Source organism: Eublepharis macularius, chromosome 4 (assembly GCF_028583425.1).
Source record: "Eublepharis macularius isolate TG4126 chromosome 4, MPM_Emac_v1.0, whole genome shotgun sequence".
NCBI lineage: Eukaryota > Metazoa > Chordata > Lepidosauria > Squamata > Eublepharidae > Eublepharis > Eublepharis macularius.
In genome coordinates, this window is record NC_072793.1 from 66,176,254 (window position 1) to 66,199,881 (window position 23,628).

Consider the following 23,628-nt stretch of genomic DNA (forward strand, 5'->3'; position numbering starts at 1 on the left):
TTATGCCTCCCTTTGCACAGTCCGAGTTGTAGAGATCTCTGATCTGCCTATACTGAAACCAGTCATAGTTGGGTGATAACTCGTCCTGTGTCTTTATTTTAAGTTTGGAAGATTCTATTCGGGTTATCTCCTTATATGTTAAACACTGTTGCTCAGTATCGACAGCTCTCGGATCTATTACTTCATATGGAACCACCCACATGGGGGTTCCTTCTTGTAGAAAGTCTCTGTACTTCTTCCAAATTGCAAATAGGCTTTTCCGTATGTAATGATGTAAGAACATAGAGTTCACTTTTACTTTATCGTACCATAGGTATGCATGCCATCCGAATATTTTTTTATATCCCTCTAGGGCCAATAATTTCTTATTCTTCAGCGTCATCCAATCTTTCAGCCACACTAGGCAGATTGCATCATAGTAAAGTCTTAGATTGGGCAGTTGCATTCCGCCTCTTTCCTTTGCATCTTGTAAAACTTTCATTTTCACTCGAGGCTTCTTGCCTGCCCAAACAAAGTCTGATATTTTCCTCTGCCATTTTTCAAACTGCTTAGAGTCTTGGATAATTGGTATTGTCTGTAACAAAAACATTACTCTTGGTAACACGTTCATCTTAACTGCTGCAATCCTTCCCAACCATGACAAATTCAATCTATTCCATTTGATCAAATCTTGCTCAATCTGAGTCCATAATTTTTCATAGTTGTTTTTGAATAGATCTATATTCTTTGCAGTCAGTTCAACTCCCAAATATTTCACCTTAGTTGTTACTTCACAGTCCGTTATTTCCATTAACAGTTGTTGTTTTTGCTTAGTCATATTTTTGCATAATATCTTTGACTTCTTTTTGTTAATATAAAACCCTGCCAAATCTCCGAACTCCTTGATCTTCTCTATCACTTTTGGCATATTCTCCATTGGGTCTTCCACAATTAACATTATATCGTCCGCAAATGCTCTGACCTTATAAGAAAAGTCTTTTATTTTTATTCCGCGGATTTCTTCATCTTGTCGTATTTGTATCATCAGTATCTCCAATACCAAAATGAATAACAGCGGAGACAACGGGCAACCTTGTCTTGTTCCTTTACTTATAGTCAATTTCTTAGTAGTCTCATCATTCACCACAATTGCTGCATTCTGGTCTCTGTAGATTTCTTTAACTGCTCTTATGAATCTTTCTCCCATTTGTAGCTTTTCCATAGTGGCAAACATAAAGTCCCAGTTCAAATTGTCAAACGCTTTTTCAGCATCAACAAAGAAGAAACCAACCTCTTTGTCACAACGCTTATCATAATACTCAATAGCATTGATCACTGTCCTTAAATTGTCTCTGATTTGTCTACCAGGTAAAAAACCTGCTTGTTCCTCCTCAATAACTTCCGAAAGCCATCCCTTCACTCTCTCTGCCAGGATCTTCGCAAAGATTTTATAGTCATTATTAAGTAAGGATATGGGTCTGTAATTTTTCACATTAGTCAGATCTTGGCCCTCTTTGGGGATCAATGAAATGTTAGCTTCCTTCCAGGTATCTGGAATCCCTTGATCCTTTAAAACTCCATTGATCACTTCTTTTAGGAATGGTACCAGTTCGTTGGCCATTGTCTTATAAAATTTGGCTGTAAGTCCGTCTGGCCCTGGCGCCTTTCCCAAATTTGTTGATTGTATTGCCATTTTTATTTCCTCATCCGTTACTTCGTTGTTCAGTCTGTCTCTCCACGCTTCCGAGATTACTGGGAGCTTCATTTTCTCCAAATATGTCGCTATTGATTCTTTATTCACCTCTTTCTTATTATACAATTTAGCATAAAATTTATAGAAGGCTCTACTAATGGATGTCTGTTCCAAATACGTTTTGTTATCTTCACATATTTTATTTATTGTTTTCTTTTCCTTTCTCTTTTTCAATTGCCATGCCAAATATTTCCCAGGTTTGTTTGCACCTTCAAACCCTTTTTAATTCAGTCTTTTAAGATTCCACTCCAATTCTTTATTATTCATTGCTGTCAGCTGTTCTTGTAATATTTTAATGTCCTGATATATTTTCTTTTTCCCTGGTCTCTTCTTTAACTGTATTTCTTTGGCTTTTATTTTCTCCATAATCTCCTGTCTCTTCTCCTCTTTCTTTTTTCTGGCTCTTCCATTTAAGTCCATTAGTATGCCCCTAATTACCGCCTTGTAAGTGTCCCAAACCTTGTTGGTTGGTACTTCTTTATTCAAGTTGTATTGTATGAAGAACTTTGTCTCTCTTCTCAGCATCTCCATATTCTCTCCCTCTTGAAGTAAGTCCTCATTTATTCTCCATCCTTTCCTTTTGCTCCTTCTCCCCAATTTCCACATAATTGGATTATGATCCGAGCCTATCATCGGCATTATTTCCACTTCCTTAGTCCATAACGCTAAGTCTTTTGAGGCCCAGATCATATCAATTCTCGATAGTGTAAAGTGTCTTGCGGAGTAGAACGTAAATTGTCTGCTTTTCGGGTTTTGTCTTCTCCATACATCTTCTAAGGTTTCCTGTTGTATCAATTCAAAAAACAACTTTGGTAACAGTCCTCTCTTCTTTTGTGCAGTTGATGATTTTTTGTCTAAATCCAAGTTTGTCACTCCATTGAAGTCTCCAGCAAGTATTATCTGGTCATATGAAAGTTCATCTAGTTGCTTCCTTAAATCCTCAAAGAAGCTTTCTTTTGCTCCATTAGGTGCATAAATTCCAACTACCAGCACTCTCTTTGAATTCCATATGCATTCCACTGCTATAAATCTGGCTTCCACATCTTTCATTACAAACTTTGGCTGCAGCTCCTCTTTAATATAAAGCACTACTCCCCTTTTTTTCTTATTAGAGGCCGCTGCAAAATCATTGCCCAATTTTTTTGATTTTAGATACTTTACATCTTGTTTTCGAATATGGGTCTCTTGCAAACATACAATATCACATTTTTGTTTTAATAGCCAGTGAAAAATGCTTTTTCTCTTATTCGGTGAATTAAGTCCATTTACATTCCAAGATAAAACTTTACACTCCATAATCATAATCTTGTTGCTGGTAAGTCCTTTTCATTGTCTCTTATAAATCGCTCCATCTCTCGTTCAGATCTGATGCGTTTTTTGGCCCCTCCAAATTCAAAGGACACTCCTTCTGGTAATTCCCATCTGTACCTGATTTTCATGTCCTTCAAAATCTGAATTAGCGCCTTATATTTTTTCCGGTCCAATAACACCGATCTGGGTAATTCCTTCATAATGATAATCGTCTTGCCGTCAATCTCCAATGGATCTTGAAACTGTTTAGTCACAATCTTCTCTTTCATATTTCGGGTCGTGAATTGCACAATCACATCTCTTGGTAATTTCCTCTGGGTCGCAATTCTTGAATTTACACGATATACCACGTCCAGGATAGCCACAACTTCCTCCTCCTCCTTCCCCAGGTATTCAGCTAACACCTCAGTCATCTGTTCTTGCGCTGTCTTTCCTTCCACTTCCGGCAAGCCGCGAAATCTTAGCTGCTTCTCCATGTGTTTACTTTCCGCAACCGCCATTCTCCCCCTCATCAGCCTCATCTCTGTTTGTTGCGTGTCAGCTAAATTCTCCACCGCGCCTTCTACTACTTTAACTCTCTGCTGTGTTCCTTGCAGTTCATTTTGCATTGTTTCCATACCTTTCTTTACTTCTGACAGCTCACTTTTCACTTTCTGTTTAACCTCTTTGATCAGCTCCGGTTTCATGTCCTTAAGTTCTTTAATCACTTCTAAGAGTTTTTTGTCTAGGTTCTCTATTGCCGATTGCCACTCTTTTTTCGACATCGTGGGGCTTGCCTTAGCTCGCTCCCACGAGTCCGCCCTCTTCCTTAACTCCGTGGCGTAAAATTTAGTGTCTTTTTAATTTTTAATTTAAATGTCCCGGTCTTTTTGCAAAGAAAAAACTTTTAGAAAATCCAAAATGTCGGGCGTCTTTTCTCTATGGTTCTTCTATGGTTTTTGTAATCCAAAATGGCTTACTTCCTCTTCCGCTGAAGCCGCGGCTTTTCCCCTCTCAAAGATGGCAATTCCCTTCTTCCTGCCCTCCGGCAGGGGCCGCTTCTCTCCAGCAACTCTATTGTTATTACGTACTTCCTGTCTCCCGACTTCCCGCAGTAGCTCTCGCGATGGTAAAATTTTCTCACAGCTCCATAACCGCAAGTATTCAAAACAATAGTCCAAATTCTTTAATAACTTCTTTAAACTTAGTCTTTTTTCTATTTCGACTCTTGCCGAGTCTTCTCCTCCTTATAGTTAGCCTGTTGCAGTTTTAAAATCTACTTTTAATCTTCTTTACTTTTAACAATCTGTCCCGTATCAGAAGATAGTGATCTTTACCTTCCCATTCACTTTCCGTGGGTTGTAATCACTGTTTCAATCTTCGTTTCTCCTCTACTCCTCTTTCCCCTGTTGAAGCTTGGGTACGTAGGTCTTATGCCAACCGCATTGGCCCCGAAACTGCCGCAGAGATCATAGCCGACCTGTCACAGGGTGGGACCTCAAGGGTCGTGAGGGGGCCCGTCGCGTAGAGCCCCCCCTCGCCCGAGATCAACGCGCCCTGAGGTCTTGAGCGTTCTTTGCCTGCTCTCCGCCTGAGAGCAGTCGGCCGCGGGCTATTTTGCCCCCGCCGGCCGCTTAAAATGGCAGTCCGGTCAGCTCCACAGTTGGAGCTGCGTCAGACCTCCATAAATCCCAAACCGGAAGTCACAACAACGTCACTTCTGAAAGTGATATCACCCGCCTGTTGGGAGTGCATGCATGGCATGCATGCCTGAGGTGCCTGCCAGTGGTGGGCAACCTCCGGGAGCTTGTCACCTTCCGCTGATCACTAGGTGATCAGCGGACATGAGGGCAAATCTCCAGGAGTTTACCCACCACCAGTGGGCACCTGGGAACCCTAGATGAGGAGACGGGACCTGATGTGCATTTGGGTCAGGGCTCTCTGCCTGAAAATTAGGTTAAATAGGTGGCACATTGTGACTGCCCTTAACTTCGTGGGAAATCCCCAAACCTGTGAAGATGGAGTTTTAAGTTGGGTGGTAAGGTGTAAGGTGGTCACAGATGTTATATGTTAGCTAGCCCATGCTAAAGTTTTCTCAGTGTTTGATATAAAGAATGGATTCTGGTACACAGAACATAGAGTAAAGCAATTTGACCACATTTGCAACTCCTTTTGGCAGGTATTTTTAGCTATGCAGACTAGTGGGCATTAATTCAACTGCAGTTGTTCCAGTCTAGGCTGAATCAAGAACTAGATAATATTCCAGGCATAAAGTAATGGTAAATGACATTCTGATTGTGGGAGAAGGAGATACATAAATAGAAGCAATACAAAATCATGACAAAAAGTCTCTTATTGGAGTTATGCAGAGAAAGGAATATGAAACTAAATCTCAATAAGGTCACGCTAAGGGAAATGCTTTATATTGGACACCTGTTGATAGCAGAGAGTCTGAAATTCAACCTTGGAAAATCTGAAGCAATTAAAAAGATGCTAAGAAAAGTGGATGTAAAGAGTATCCAAAGATTCTTAGAAATGGTTAACTACCTGGAAAAGATTTACAAGATGCTAGCAGATTTTTGTGAACCACTCTGGCAGGTGATGTACAAAGAAGTGGACTGAGAATGGTCAGAAAGCTATCCAGAGGCATTGAGAAGATCAAGGACACAATAGCAGAGAGCCCAGTATTTAAGTACTAGAGTCCAAGTGAGCTTTGTGATGCATATGAGCCAGGACTAGGAGCTGCCCTGTTACAAAATCAGCAATCAATTGCATTAGCCAATATAGCACTCTTAGAAACTGAAAAAGGATATATACAGATTAAAAAAGAACTTTTGGCTGTACTGTTTGGAATGGAACTCTTCCATCAGCTCACATTTGACCATACAGTGCATGTCCAATTGTACCATATGCCTCTAGAAACCAAAACAGCTTCGTTGGATGCTGCTGTGGCTGCAAAAATATGATGTGCAAATTCAGTACCACCCAGGGAAATATCTGATCATGGTGGACAGTTTAAGCAATATTTACCTCACTAATCACAGTCACAAGGATCCAGTAGAGATGGGCATAGGATCAGTAAATAAGCTGCATTACTTACCAATTTCCTGACGTTGCTTATGGAAATACTGGAGGTTACAGCTCAAGACAACCTTGGGACTGAAAAGCTGAAGTAATTTCAGTTCAAGTAAAGAAGATATTTACTGTGGTTGTAACTACCTTGAAGAAAGCAACTCTGAAACTGGAAGAATAATTCCGGCTTGTCCATCACATAGTTAAAAGAGAGACCAAATGAACTTACAGAACAGCTTTGGACCTTCTCTGTTGACTTTATATTCACAAACTTTGACAGAACACTGAAACATGATTATGTTTATGAATGTGGCTTATTGATCATGTATTAAGTGGAATTACTTACTGCATCCTCTATATAGGTTGTAAGAGGCGCTAGCACTTTCTATGATTTGTTTACTAATTGTATGAGACTGTGAATTGCTGAGTACTTGCGCTTTAAGGACTGCAGATTCTTTCATTGTACATCAGATATATTGCTTATTTACTTGTAATTATAAGTGGCTAGTTTTGCCTCAGGTTATGAAATATAATTCCTTGTTGCTCAGTTAAGACATACAGACTAAAATATTGCTCTAACAAGGTATATAGACTAAATTATTAGTTTAATTACATTGTCTTTAGAGATTTTTTATTTGACATTTAGTTAGTCTTCACAGCTGTTATCTTCATACTAGTTTCGATACCATGATACTCTCTTTCTTTTGAGTTAGGAAAGTAGGCGGGGGGAGGGATAATTCAGAGACACAAGGGAGGATAGCATGTGTGGGAACAGGAAGTGACTCAGCAAAGAAGTGTGGAGAGTGAGAGTCTTTCTACATGTTACTAAGTACCTAGGGACGCTCAAGTGAACTTCATTTCACGTGTCCCCCCCCCTCCAACTTTCTATGCACTCGATCACACAGTCACACTTCAAATAGCTCTGCATCACATGTTTGATCAGTTCCTCCTCAACTGCTAAAAGTATCCCAGTTTCCTGCATATCCATTCATTGAAATGCAGATCTTGACACTCTCACATCTTAAAGAAATGCAAATTGGCAGTTCAAAGGAGCCTACAGTATTTGTTCTCACAGGAAAAACAACTGAATTGGCACTTTGTCCTCTGGAATCACTTGCAGAGGCAGTCACACAAAGGCAGCTACTGTGAAATTGACATTCATGTGCATTGAGCAAGAACAGCTTACACGTGAATTGAGGAGGACTAGACATACAATCCTGCACTTGAGCATCCCTAGGTTCTTAGTAATGTGTAGAGAGACTCTGAGTTCAGGACAAAGAGTTCAGGAGTTACAAGCAGATTTGTTTAATAAAGACTTTTTCTTATTACTCCTACCTGACTCTCAATTAATTACTACCCCACTTGAAACAAATAGGATACACTGGAAAAAACACTTTGTGTTGAATATAATTTGAAGTGCTATCTTTACTTCCACGCTTCTATTTGAAAAAAGATGAAGATATTATTTGTATATGCATGGAGGAGAAGAAAAGCTGGAGACTGGCAACACTCTTCAGCAAATTCGTTTCCTGAAGTGCTGCACTACACATTTTAAGATTTAATCACATCTGTCTCAGTAGCAAACATCCATTGCACACATTTATTTAGTAAAGAAATTATACCTCCTCAGCCTAAATCAGTCCCATACTGGGACAGCTTTAACTATTGAGTAATGGCAAGCTAATTATTCAATAAAAACCCCTTTTGACCCTAGTAGAAGTTCCAGTAAACAGAGTGTAATAGTCCCACCTGCAGAGGTAAGTACAACCTGCCTCCACATTTCTTTAAATGCCCATCTACCTTTAATAATTCCTTTGTTCTTGCCCATTTTCAGCCCTCATCCAGTATTTATTTTTATTTTTTAGATGTTTTCATTTCCTTCCTCCAAGGAACTCTGGGCATCATCCATAGTCCTACCATTTTATTCTTAAATAATCTTTTGAGATAAGATGGGCTAAGATATTATTTACTGGATTAAGCCACTTTCTCACCACTTGATTGAAGCAGGGCCCGCACCACTGGAGTAGCGAGAATGGCATAAAAACTCTTTACCTATCATGGAGACTTCAGACCTGAGGTGGGTTATAGTGATCTCCATTGTAACTCACCCAGCATCTCAGAATATGGCTCTGACTGGGATGGATGCTCACGAGCCCATCCATTTCATTGTGCTGTGAAGCCTGATTGCCTTTGCCTCTTGCCTTCTCAACAACTTTGTGATTTATCTTCTGCTATGATATAGGTATGTATTAGTTAGAGCTAATAAAGCTATAGGATTTGTTATTTTATTCCTCACATTGTCTTGTGCATTTTAATGTGACTTTGCACCTTAATAAATAATTATATTACATTTAGTGTGTGAGTTTGTGACTTTGGGGTCTCAAAACTCTAAGTACTTCTGCCGAACCCATTTTTGCAAGTTCTTGTGAGACACCTAACTTGTAACTATCTTTTGCTATGAACTCTACCTGCAACAATATTCTTTGGGTAGACTTTGCTATATTTAGTTCCCTTATAGGCTAGGAGTGGTGTTCCTCCCCTCCTAAAGCTTTGGGAAACCTTGAGGGACTGGTGGCAGAATTTAAGGGCATTTGGAGGGCTTTCCTTCTCTTGCTAGTTTGATAATTTTGTTTAGTCCGGCCTATAAGACTCTGCTGGCTCTTCCTCTTAGCTGGGTTGAGAGACACCAGGGGCCTCACTAGTGAGCTTCAGGGCAGACCTTGATATGCACAGTTATAGTAACAAAAAACAGCCTTACGGTGAATTAGGCCACTGGTCTATCAAGGATAGTATTTTCTACTCAGGCTGTCCAGAGTCTTCCTCCTTTTAACTGGAGATTGAACCTGGGACCTTCTGCTTGCCAAACAGATGCTCTACCTCTGTACCATAGCCCCCTCTCTTCCCTAGTTCAGTAATCTAACCATGACATCACAATGGCCTCTTTCACATCACTGGATGTGGGGAGCATGATGCACTGAGAAAGGGGGGAATTATGTGTATGATCTAATTTGACCTCACTTTTCCCTTTCCCACTTTCTAGAATTGGCAAGAAAGACGCATGGAGGACTATGCCACCTGTGACCTTGAATTTGAAAACTCCAGATCTGCAGATGTGAGTCAACTTTTGCTTTCCATCCATATCTGAGCAAACACTTTAAAAGTCAGTATATTCCTTTCTACTTCTATACTATATATCATAAAAGGACATGGCCCTCATTCATTTCTGAATAACTCAAACTCTTTTTCAGATGGTCCATTTTGGCATTCCAACTAGAGATGGGCATGGACAGAAAAAAAAGAACATGATGTTTGTTGTTCGTTGCCATCCACGAACAGGGACTCACGAACAACCACAAACATGGCCCTGTTCACGAACATGTTAGTAGTTGGCTGTTTGTGTGGGCCAGCAGGCTCTCCTCCAGCCATCACCCAAGTCAAGATCCCTACTGCACCACTCCCAGAAACCTGACCTGAGCAGGCACCAGGTAAGGTACCAATAATAAATAATAGCTTGGCTCCAGAGCCTGGCAGCAGCCCTGGAACTTGAAGGGGTAGATCCCTACCGCATCACTCCCAGAAACCTTACCTGAGCAGGCAACAGGAACGGTACCAATCATAAATAATAGCTTGGCCCGGAGCCTGGCAGGAGCCCTGGAACTTGAAGGGGTAGATCCCTATCCCACCACACACAAAGAAAATTCAAGCTCCAATGCACTCTCTCTATCAAAATGCCAACAGCAACTGTCTCTCCACTGTCTGCAAAGTCAGAGGTGGGAGCCCCCCTCCCCACCTGATCTTTGCTCCCTCGTTGTAACAAATTTGGAGCGCCACACTCGAAAGGAAGACCTGCCTATCAAGCTAAATTGGGCTTAGATTGGGGTTTCCAGGGCAACAGCAGGAGTTCAGACAGAGTTCAGACAATCCCTGCCTAAGTTGCCAAGGGAATTGATTGCAGGTGCCAGATTGTCTGATTTGACTAACAGCAATGAACAGCAACAAACGAGACTTGCAACAACCACCTGTTTGTTTAGAATGGGGCCTCATGAGCACCTTGTTCGCAAACAGCAGATTGGGCTGTTCGTGGCTTTTTTTGTTCATATTGCTGTTTGTGCCCATCTCTAATTCCAACCACATGCAGTCCTGTCATATGTAACAGAAGCACACAGTATGTTTAACCCTCCCAATACATACAATTACCATTTTATATGAGTATTTCTCATGTGTGAACAAAGGGAACCCCAGATCTTTGATGGAACTTGTTGATACATACTGAAGCTGTATGTGCATGGAACATATGCATATTGCTCCATTCACACAAAATGGCAACACCACATATTGGGAAGATGAGTGTAGTGTGACATTCCATTCTGTGCAGTTGGAGTGTTAAAACTGAATGTCTGAAAATGGCTAATGGGAGTTGCTGATTTGGGTAAAAGAAAGCACATCAGGTTCCTCTGTTATTACGTAGTAAGATTCAAGTCTCACTAAGCTAACATTTGTTATTGTCACTATAATATACACAGAAAGATGTTCTGTGCATAACAACAAAAAATAACAAACATTTAAGCTTATGCATAAAATGCTCAATAGAAATTGCTTGTAAGGAAACCTTGTACAAAATGTTATAATCCACAGGGGCACCCTTTCAAGGCAAGAAACCTTTCTCATAATGCCAGCAACAATTCAATTTGTCTAACACAGACAATAAAAGGGATTCTGTTTATAAAAGTTCTTGAAAACTGTCCATAGGGTACACATAAATTGGTTTTTTTAACTAGGTCAATACAGCTTTTGCATAGTACAATTATGATGTGCATATAGATGTGTAAATTCGGTTCTAAATTGTGAAAACTTAAAAGAAATGCTGCATAGTAAGCAACTTCTTTTGCTTTCTCTGCTTAATGTCTCTAAGTCAGTCAAATCTGTAGAGACCTTAATTAACAAACAGTGGAGGTAATTCTTAAGATATTAAAAAGCTTTAAACATCTGTTGTTCTTTTCCAGACTGTTAGTGAGGCTTTCCATTTCCCCTGCTTACTTTACCCTAACCTTGATTACAGGATCAAACAACTACATATTGGATGATGGTGAGACAGGATTTGTGCCAGGGACCCCAGGGACTATACTCCACTACACAGATGCTGTTTCTGTAAACACGCAAATGAAATGAAAGGATAGCTGTGCCAGTGCCCCGATTTGGGAACTAATTTTAGATTTTGTTCATGTTAAATCAGAATTAAAGAAGAGCATAATATTTCAAAATGTGAATTTCTGTATTTTTGTCAGGAATATTGACTGCAAGAAATCCTACATATGCACTGTTCAAGTATTATGACCGCGTATGGATGGCCAGTAGTCACAGCAGTCAAGTTAGGTGGGTAAATTGAGCTCTGATACCCATGAAAACTCCTTGTGAAGGAATTCTGTCACCTGATGTGGCTCTGGCTTCCTTTTCTCAGTGATTTTGACGTCTACATAGTGGTAGTGCCTGCCATGGAATAATGCAACTACGTATGCAATGGGTTTTTTTGAAGGGCAAAAGAAACGTTAATATTTTATTAAACAGAGCAAAGGAGAATGTTTGGGCACTTCTGATCGTTCACAAGGCATATTCATATAGCAGACTAGGAAAGACAGCTATTCATGTCTGGCTAACACTGACATGTGCATGAATAAGTTCTCCCATCTGAGAAATTTGATGGATTTCAAAGAGAACAGTTGGTGAATAATACTACTCCTCAGAAACATAGGATTGTTACATATGTATTACTTTGCACTTGGTGTATTTTAGACTGAGAGACCAGAAGGAAAAAAGGAGGGGAAGTTTTTTAATAAAAAAGAAAAAGAAGAAGAGAAGGCCATTTGATAAGCAGAGAATAAGACTTTTTTAGAAGATGTAGAAAGCTTAGAATGAACAGTTGGAGGAGTACAAAATGATACATTTTGCTCTGAGGGACTGTGTTGAGATGTTTGTGCTTGAGATGGAAAGAGATTAAGGGAATATAGTAATGAAAGAAATGCTGAAAGAAAGGAAAATGTTAAGAGAACATTTATATTCCTTACAGCAAATTCCCCTTCATCAGAAGTATCTTCAACACAAAAGGAGCATTTTCTGATTTCTTAGATTGCTATTGATGGTTCATAAAAAGTTCTGCTGTTTCCTATTACTGTTTATCTAGTTTTCATTGGCTATGGAATTTGGCAACATGGACATTCTAACAGAGTGGGGGAAATGAAATGGCTGAGCCAGAGTAGAATACACAGAAACATCAGCACCACTGCTAAAGGTAAGAGTTTTTCTCTCTTTTCTTTTCTTTTGAAAAAAACTTGCTATGGAAATAAATCCCACAAAAAGATGACATCTAGACCATAGCTTTACAGGCAGTCTCAACAGCAACCATCCCTGATTTTTAAAATCAAAATGTACTAAAGTGGGATTATATCACATTTATTAAATGCATTAGCTAGTGCTATGTCTATTCTTATACTGATGACAATGCAGGAGTGGAATCCTTTTCAGCAGTATAGTACACTTTGAATATAGAAGGTCCCAGTTTCAATCAATGAAATTTCCAAGTTAAAAGGATCTTAGGGAAAGTCAATTGCTTGAGACTTTCAACAGCTGCAACAAGTACTATGAGGACAGACAGATCAATGGTATGACTTGATGTAAGGCAGCTTTATATGATCATAATCACTTGGCTTACAGTGTGTTGCACAGAAATCTTAAAAGCATTCTTCCCTGTTGTTGAATGTTAAAAAATTATCTATATAGTTGTCAGCCCTATTAAACTCAGGGCACTTTTAAGTTCTTTTAAGAGTGTGGTGATATGCAAGGTGCCTTTCTCCATCCACATGTCAAAGTCTTTGGTTTTGAATGAATGAGACAGAATTCTTCTAAAGCAGTCACGTAAGACAGTCAGTGTAATTTAATGTTATTTAATGTGTTGACAATAAAGCATGGCTTTGAGTAAAAGTATGACTCCTCTCATTAAAGACTTGTGATTTCCTCATGACAACTTGTGTGTGTTTTTTCCAGCCCTGATTGTACTGTCATTTTTGGTTGCAAGTGTCTGATGGGCTTTGAGAAAACAAACCACTTGAGCCATTTGCACTACATTAATATTTAATACAGATGCACAAAAGACGTTTGTAGTTATGATAGTATCTGATAGCAAAGGAAGACTATGATGGCTTACAGATGGAAGTTTTTGTCTACATTGGCTTTCCCTATCTATATTATGTCTTCTGTACCCTAATCTTTTTCAAAAGAACATTGTCCAAGCACATTACTGTGCTGACTTGAAGGATTAGTGTAGTTTCCTGCATTGCAACAATCCTGCCTACGTAACTCCCACTCCTACCATTAGCCAATTGCAGGTGTCATTTCCCCACCATTTTGTCTGCTTTTTATGTTTTATATGATCTGCTGTCTTGCCATCTTTTTTCTTTCCCCTTTTATCTGCACTTTTCATGGCATAACATCAGAGGAAAGCAGGAGTCAATTGTACTTTTCAGATTCAAAACTTTACCTTCATTTTAACAAAAGCTTCAATCTGAATTTGCATCATTTGAGAAGACGATGACTGTCTAGTCATAATTTCATTTCATTTGCTTGGGTAACAGTCTGTGCTGGGAATAATACTTCAGACTTGTGGGTACCAGCATAAAACTTTAAGAAGGCTCTGGTGCATATGGCCATCAGGAGGTTCTACCTCTTTTTTCAGTATTGACATCTGATTGGCCTCTTTGGTTCCCCCCACAAAAAAGTTCCAGCTATAATTTAACAAATGAAAACTGGAAAACCTCCTAGGTATGACTTCCTTCCAGTCAAACTCTTTAAGTTAGATCCAGTAGAATTATTAGCCCCTTTATTCACAAAAGTCAACCAAACCAGAGTAATTCCCAAAAGCTGGAAATTGGCATTAATTACTCCTGTTTATAAGAAGGGTATAAGGATGGCTCCTTCTAATTATAGGTCAACTAGCCTACTTCCTGTACTGAACAAAATATATGCTGCCTTTTAAACAAACTAAAAGTATTGATGGATGAAGACAAAGTAATTCAACAAGAGCACTTTGGCTTTTGGAAAGGCTGTAAATGTATATAACACTGTTTGATTTTATCAACTCTTGTTAAAAAATACATCAAAACTAACAAAGAATCTATATTTGCTGACTTTGTCGATCTTCGAGCAGCTTTTGATTCGGTATCCACACTCGTGTATGGGAAAAGGTGGACTCCACCGCTATTCCTAAGTGGCTATTGGCCCTGATTAAGAATTTATCCACTGGGAATGCTCTACAGTTAAAAACTTAATATCAATTCATCTTTGAGATTTTAAGAATTGAAAAAGGTGTACAGTAAGAATGTCCTAGCTTTACACTTATTCAACTTATATATAAATAATTTCCTCCCAAATTTTCAAAATAATATTCATGTACCATACTTAGCAAAACATTGCTTTTATATGCCAATGATTTAGTTCTCCTCAGCCGTACCCTGATTGACTTGACGAAACTTATGAATGATTTCTGTGTTTTTTGAGCTTGAGAGCAGCTGACAATTAATTTTGCAGAAATAAAGATCTTGAGCTTCTCTAAGTCAAGGAGCCTGAAGTAACATTCCTGGCAAATATAGGGAGAAACTATTGAAGAAGTTAGACACTTTAAATATCTTGGTGTAGCATTTAGTTACGATTTATCCTGGAACTTCCATATAAATTCTATCACAAGAAAGACTCAAATGACATTGATCATTCTTCTTAAGAATTTTTTTTATACTAAAGGTAGCCAATTTATCCCGCTTTTGTTCAAGTTATATAAGGCCATCATTCTTCCTAAATTGCTTTGTGCTGCCCCAATTTGGGACAACTGCTCATTGGATCCTCTTGATAAGTTCCAGTAAACCTTTTTTCCATAAGACTCTTTCTCTCCCTCTCAGTGTATCTTTGGCAGTGGTGTGGCTAGTACCTACACATCCCCAGATTTCAACAATAGCATGGTGTCATGCCATCAAGTTCAGATTATCACTTTGTGAACATAATGTTCTACCATTCTTACTGCAATTAGTACCAGTTGATTCTTGGTTGGAAACTTGACTCAGCCCAATTAATTTTAAGCTTGCAACATTAAACTTGAGCCTAAATTTTAGAGATTCATGTAAAAAATTCTTGTTAACTGTATGAAATCGATTACTTAAAAAAGATTGGGCTATGCTAAAGTTTCAAGCTGATTGGAAATGCTCCGCTATTTATTTCGACTTATCCTATCATAATTTTTTAAAATAATATTAATAATATTTTTACAAATTACACGATAACTTAGCTTAACAAATAACAAACAGGTAATACACAATCAAGAACCAAATAACAGTACTATATACAAATATATGGTAACTGAGATAATTAAACTTCTAAGAATTGTTATAACCAGTATAATTTTTTTTATTTAACAGTTTCAAAGTATCGTCACTTTCCCCATTTTACTTAAATGGAATGAGTAGTAAAGAGTCCAGTAGCACCTTTAAGACTAACTAATTTTATTGTAGCATAAGCTTCTGAGAATCACAGTTCTTTTTGTCAGATGAATAGATCCTCTGGATCAGCATTTCTATGGGGATGACTTCTATGAAAATACTGGCTCTTTAAGAATAGTTATCTATCCTGGTGCTGATCTATCAATTCCTTAGGCAACAGAATGGATGTTTGCAGACCTTCTGCAGCCCTTGGAACACACCAATCCTAGCCCTCAAAACCTTGATAGGCAGCTCTGGCTGTCAACCAGGGAGCTCCCATTCTTCTCTAGTCAAGCAAGGAGCAAGAATTAATTCCCTAGGCAATACAGGCATCTCTGGGAGCACACTAATCCTAGCCCTCAAAAACTTGATAGGTAGCTCTGACTGTCAACCAGAGAGCTCCCTTTCTTCTCTATGCAAGCAAAGAGCAAGAATTAATTGCCTAGGCAATGGCTGAGAAAGTGTCTGTGTGGTGAGTGAGGGGGCTCTTCCCCCACCCCTTTCTGTTTGATTTTGCTTCATTGCAACTTTCTGGTGCTGCAAGCCAATGTAAGTCAATTGACATTTGAGACTCCTAGCATCTACAGAAAGTTTCCCGGGCGTGGCTGCTTTGGTGGTCTGTAACTCGGACCTCCAAAATGTTGGAAATTGTAATGTCTGGTTTACAAGAAGGAAGAAGGGAAGAAGAGCCTTCCACACAGGGTCAGCAGGGATCACTTAGTTATGATAGTAAGAGCAGTGTCTCTTTTGTTTCCTGATGGTCATTTCCTTGTCTTGTCTCCTGTTGGGCTAAACAGGGCAATATCCTGTTTCTTCTCTCTCCTGACTCCTCTCTTCTTCTAAGATGTAGTCAGATAGCTGGCATCTATTTCTATCTCTCCCCTTTACTCTCCAGTATGTAGTTCCTAAATAAACCTTTTAACCTCTTTAACCAGCACTGCATGCCTCCCCTGCATTCCCCCCCCTACTCTGCCTAACAGGCACCAGGAACACACTTGCTGTGATTAAAGAGGCAATTAGCCACCAGATGCAGTGAAAAGTCCCAAGCCAACAGACAATGCAGAGAAGGAAGCAGCCTGGATCAAGTTGGATAGTTAAGGGCAGATCTATTCTTATTAAGGCTTTAAGTGACAAGCAGCTGTTAAGCATCATTAACATGCAAACAGCTGGTGAAATGTGGGGAGAACTGCCTAAAATGCATGTTAAGGGATCGCTCAAAACAAAAGTGCTCTTAATGAATCAACTTTTCAGAATAAAAATGCAACCCAGTTAAGATCTGAGACAGCATATTCATGCTATGATGGAGTTAACACAGAGACTTAGAAGTCTAGGCAAGGAGGTGCCTGAGGACGACTTAGCTGTGCTGTTGTTGACTAGCCTGCTAGAAAACTATGCAAGTGTAATACACATGATTGAGATGCAGGCAAATCTGAGCTTGGCTCATGTCCTCTCTTGATTGGAGGAAGAGAGAATAAACAAGGAATTTCAAAAAATGAATTTAAGGAACATGCTCTAAAAGTTAGGTCAAAAATTACTTTTCCTATAACTTTTGTGAGAAGAAGGGGCACATTAAATGAAATTACAGGCTGTTTGAATCACAAAAGGCCAGCAGCTCAGAGCCAAGAGGCAGGGAGTTAAAAGCTGCAGCCATAAGAACTGTTCTAGACTTCTACATAGGCGCTTTGGGCATGCAATTGTGGATTACATATGCCAACTTGAAAGGCAGAACCTGACTAATGATTTGCAAGTGAGAAAATGTCCTGATACAGAGAGATGTGTTTGTTGTATCCAAGCAAAAGGGACCAGACCCTCTTTTAACAAGCAGAGGGAGAAGCAAAGCACAAGACTACTGGAGCTGATCCACAGTGATGTCTGCGGACCAATGGGAACAGCAACACCCGGAGGAAACAAGTATATACTGACCTTTGTAGATGATTTTTCAAGATTCATTGTGACTTTCCTGCTCAGAGAGAAAAGTCAAGTGCTGCAGAAATTCAAGCTGTACCTAGCAATGGTACAGAACAGATTCCACAGAAAACCAATGGATATCTGCATAGATAATGGAGGTGAATATGTGGGAAAGGACAAGCTTCCTAGCAGCTGAAGGAATAGAACATCATCTCACAGTCCCCTACACACCTGAGAACAATGGAATTGCGGAAAGAAAGAATCGCTCTCTCACAGAAATGTGCAGAAGTATGCTCCATGAGCAGAGCTACCTGAAAAATACTGGGGAGAAGCTATCAACATTGCTACCTACCTGCAGGACTTCCGGTTTGGGATTCATGGAGGTCTGACGCAGCTCCAACTGTGGAGCTGACCGGACTGCCGTTTTAAGCGGCCGGCGGGGGCAAAATAGCCCGCGGCCGACTGCTCTCAGGCGGAGAGCAGGCAAAGAACGCTCAAGACCTCAGGGCGCGTTGATCTCGGGCGAGGGGGGGCTCTACGCGACGGGCCCCCTCACGACCCTTGAGGTCCCACCCTGTGACAGGTCGGCTATGATCTCTGCGGCAGTTTCGGGGCCAATGCGGTTGGCATAAGACCTACGTACCCAAGCTTCAACAGGGGAAAGAGGAGTAGAGGAGAAACGAAGATTGAAACAGTGATTACAACCCACGGAAAGTGAATGGGAAGGTAAAGATCACTATCTTCTGATACGGGACAGATTGTTAAAAGTAAAGAAGATTAAAAGTAGATTTTAAAACTGCAACAGGCTAACTATAAGGAGGAGAAGACTCGGCAAGAGTCGAAATAGAAAAAAGACTAAGTTTAAAGAAGTTATTAAAGAATTTGGACTATTGTTTTGAATACTTGCGGTTATGGAGCTGTGAGAAAATTTTACCATCGCGAGAGCTACTGCGGGAAGTCGGGAGACAGGAAGTACGTAATAACAATAGAGTTGCTGGAGAGAAGCGGCCCCTGCCGGAGGGCAGGAAGAAGGGAATTGCCATCTTTGAGAGGGGAAAAGCCGCGGCTTCAGCGGAAGAGGAAGTAAGCCATTTTGGATTACAAAAACCATAGAAGAACCATAGAGAAAAGACGCCCGACATTTTGGATTTTCTAAAAGTTTTTTCTTTGCAAAAAGACCGGGACATTTAAATTAAAAATTAAAAAGACACTAAATTTTACGCCACGGAGTTAAGGAAGAGGGCGGACTCGTGGGAGCGAGCTAAGGCAAGCCCCACGATGTCGAAAAAAGAGTGGCAATCGGCAATAGAGAACCTAGACAAAAAACTCTTAGAAGTGATTAAAGAACTTAAGGACATGAAACCGGAGCTGATCAAAGAGGTTAAACAGACAGTGAAAAGTGAGCTGTCAGAAGTAAAGAAAGGTATGGAAACAATGCAAAATGAACTGCAAGGAACACAGCAGAGAGTTAAAGTAGTAGAAGGCGCGGTGGAGAATTTAGCTGACACGCAACAAACAGAGATGAGGCTGATGAGGGGGAGAATGGCGGTTGCGGAAAGTAAACACATGGAGAAGCAGCTAAGATTTCGCGGCTTGCCGGAAGTGGAAGGAAAGACAGCGCAAGAACAGATGACTGAGGTGTTAGCTGAATACCTGGGGAAGGAGGAGGAGGAAGTTGTGGCTATCCTGGCCGTGGTATATCGTGTAAATTCAAGAATTGCGACCCAGAGGAAATTACCAAGAGATGTGATTGTGCAATTCACGACCCGAAATATGAAAGAGAAGATTGTGACTAAACAGTTTCAAGATCCATTGGAGATTGACGGCAAGACGATTATCATTATGAAGGAATTACCCAGATCGGTGTTATTGGACCGGAAAAAATATAAGGCGCTAATTCAGATTTTGAAGGACATGAAAATCAGGTACAGATGGGAATTACCAGAAGGAGTGTCCTTTGAATTTGGAGGGGCCAAAAAACGCATCAGATCTGAACGAGAGATGGAGCGATTTATAAGAGACAATGAAAAGGACTTACCAGCAACAAGATTATGATTATGGAGTGTAAAGTTTTATCTTGGAATGTAAATGGACTTAATTCACCGAATAAGAGAAAAAGCATTTTTCACTGGCTATTAAAACAAAAATGTGATATTGTATGTTTGCAAGAGACCCATATTCGAAAACAAGATGTAAAGTATCTAAAATCAAAAAAATTGGGCAATGATTTTGCAGCGGCCTCTAATAAGAAAAAAGGGGAGTAGTGCTTTATATTAAAGAGGAGCTGCAGCCAAAGTTTGTAATGAAAGATGTGGAAGCCAGATTTATAGCAGTGGAATGCGTATGGAATTCAAAGAGAGTGCTGGTAGTTGGAATTTATGCACCTAATGGAGCAAAAGAAAGCTTCTTTGAGGATTTAAGGAAGCAACTAGATGAACTTTCATATGACCAGATAATACTTGCTGGAGACTTCAATGGAGTGACAAACTTGGATTTAGACAAAAAATCATCAACTGCACAAAAGAAGAGAGGACTGTTACCAAAGTTGTTTTTTGAATTGATACAACAGGAAACCTTAGAAGATGTATGGAGAAGACAAAACCCGAAAAGCAGACAATTTACGTTCTACTCCGCAAGACACTTTACACTATCGAGAATTGATATGATCTGGGCCTCAAAAGACTTAGCGTTATGGACTAAGGAAGTGGAAATAATGCCGATGATAGGCTCGGATCATAATCCAATTATGTGGAAATTGGGGAGAAGGAGCAAAAGGAAAGGATGGAGAATAAATGAGGACTTACTTCAAGAGGGAGAGAATATGGAGATGCTGAGAAGAGAGACAAAGTTCTTCATACAATACAACTTGAATAAAGAAGTACCAACCAACAAGGTTTGGGACACTTACAAGGCGGTAATTAGGGGCATACTAATGGACTTAAATGGAAGAGCCAGAAAAAAGAAAGAGGAGAAGAGACAGGAGATTATGGAGAAAATAAAAGCCAAAGAAATACAGTTAAAGAAGAGACCAGGGAAAAAGAAAATATATCAGGACATTAAAATATTACAAGAACAGCTGACAGCAATGAATAATAAAGAATTGGAGTGGAATCTTAAAAGACTGAATTAAAAAGGGTTTGAAGGTGCAAACAAACCTGGGAAATATTTGGCATGGCAATTGAAAAAGAGAAAGGAAAAGAAAACAATAAATAAAATATGTGAAGATAACAAAACGTATTTGGAACAGACATCCATTAGTAGAGCCTTCTATAAATTTTATGCTAAATTGTATAATAAGAAAGAGGTGAATAAAGAATCAATAGCGACATATTTGGAGAAAATGAAGCTCCCAGTAATCTCGGAAGCGTGGAGAGACAGACTGAACAACGAAGTAACGGATGAGGAAATAAAAATGGCAATACAATCAACAAATTTGGGAAAGGCGCCAGGGCCAGACGGACTTACAGCCAAATTTTATAAGACAATGGCCAACGAACTGGTACCATTCCTAAAAGAAGTGATCAATGGAGTTTTAAAGGATCAAGGGATTCCAGATACCTGGAAGGAAGCTAACATTTCATTGATCCCCAAAGAGGGCCAAGATCTGACTAATGTGAAAAATTACAGACCCATATCCTTACTTAATAATGACTATAAAATCTTTGCGAAGATCCTGGCAGAGAGAGTGAAGGGATGGCTTTCGGAAGTTATTGAGGAGGAACAAGCAGGTTTTTTACCTGGTAGACAAATCAGAGACAATTTAAGGACAGTGATCAATGCTATTGAGTATTATGATAAGCGTTGTGACAAAGAGGTTGGTTTCTTCTTTGTTGATGCTGAAAAAGCGTTTGACAATTTGAACTGGGACTTTATGTTTGCCACTATGGAAAAGCTACAAATGGGAGAAAGATTCATAAGAGCAGTTAAAGAAATCTACAGAGACCAGAATGCAGCAATTGTGGTGAATGATGAGACTACTAAGAAATTGACTATAAGTAAAGGAACAAGACAAGGTTGCCCGTTGTCTCCGCTGTTATTCATTTTGGTATTGGAGATACTGATGATACAAATACGACAAGATGAAGAAATCCGCGGAATAAAAATAAAAGACTTTTCTTATAAGGTCAGAGCATTTGCGGACGATATAATGTTAATTGTGGAAGACCCAATGGAGAATATGCCAAAAGTGATAGAGAAGATCAAGGAGTTCGGAGATTTGGCAGGGTTTTATATTAACAAAAAGAAGTCAAAGATATTATGCAAAAATATGACTAAGCAAAAACAACAACTGTTAATGGAAATAACGGACTGTGAAGTAACAACTAAGGTGAAATATTTGGGAGTTGAACTGACTGCAAAGAATATAGATCTATTCAAAAACAACTATGAAAAATTATGGACTCAGATTGAGCAAGATTTGATCAAATGGAATAGATTGAATTTGTCATGGTTGGGAAGGATTGCAGCAGTTAAGATGAACGTGTTACCAAGAGTAATGTTTTTGTTACAGACAATACCAATTATCCGAGACTCTAAGCAGTTTGAAAAATGGCAGAGGAAAATATCAGACTTTGTTTGGGCAGGCAAGAAGCCTCGAGTGAAAATGAAAGTTTTACAAGATGCAAAGGAAAGAGGCGGAATGCAACTGCCCAATCTAAGACTTTACTATGATGCAATCTGCCTAGTGTGGCTGAAAGATTGGATGACGCTGAAGAATAAGAAATTATTGGCCCTAGAGGGATATAAAAAAATATTCGGATGGCATGCATACCTATGGTACGATAAAGTAAAAGTGAACTCTATGTTCTTACATCATTACATACGGAAAAGCCTATTTGCAACTTGGAAGAAGTACAGAGACTTTCTACAAGAAGGAACCCCCATGTGGGTGGTTCCATATGAAGTAATAGATCCGAGAGCTGTCGATACTGAGCAACAGTGTTTAACATATAAGGAGATAACCCGAATAGAATCTTCCAAACTTAAAATAAAGACACAGGACGAGCTATCACCAAACTATGATTGGTTTCAGTATAGGCAGATCAGAGATCTCTACAACTCGGACTGTGCAAAGGGAGGCATAAGAACAGAGAATTCGGAACTAGAGCAGACACTTTTAAAAGAGGATAAGAAGGAAATTTCCAAGGTATACCAAGTACTGTTGAAATGGTATACTGAAGATGAAATAGTTAAAGTACAAATGGTGAAGTGGGCCATAAACTTTAACAAAGAAATAACAATGGAGGCATGGGAACACTTGTGGAAAAACACAATGAAGACTACAACGTGTACTAATATTAAAGAGAACATTTACAAAATGATCTATCGTTGGTACATGACACCAAAGAAGATTGCGCTAGGGAATTCGAACACTTCTAATAAATGCTGGAAATGTAAAAAACATGAGGGCTCTCTGTACCATATGTGGTGGACGTGTGAGGTAGCTAGGCAGTACTGGGGAGAAATAATAAAAGTAATAAGTGAGATTCTACAATTTCAAATCAATAAGAACCCAGAACTCCTGCTACTGAACTTGGGAATGGAGAATATTCCAGCCCAATATAGAACATTGCTATTTTACATGACAGCAGCGGCCAGACTTTTGTATGCGCAAAAATGGAAAGTACAAGAAGTGCCAACTATTGAGGACTGGACTTACAAATTGCTGTATATGGCCGAAATGGACAAAATGACAAGAAAATTGAGAAATCTGGACCCAGGACAGTTCAACACAGACTGGGAGAAGCTGAAGCAATACGTGTTGAAGAAATGGGAGGTGGGAGGAGAACTGTGGCAGTTTGAGAACTATTGAAACATGACAAAATGTAGAGGGGGGTGACTTTACCGGAGGGTAGAGAGAGAAATGAAAATGTCTAAGCAGTTATCTTGTTAGATCGTTATATATAGAAAAATATATAGAATATGGATAGAAAATAACTAACTATAAGGACCGACTAATTAATATTGTTTCTGGTATAAACGTGTAACATGTTAAACTGAATAAGTCTACCTGAAGAAATATATGGATCAAATTGATTGTTAACTTTTGACGATAGTTATATAGATGTATAATTAAAGAAAGAGGAAATTAATAATATAATTAAATATAAC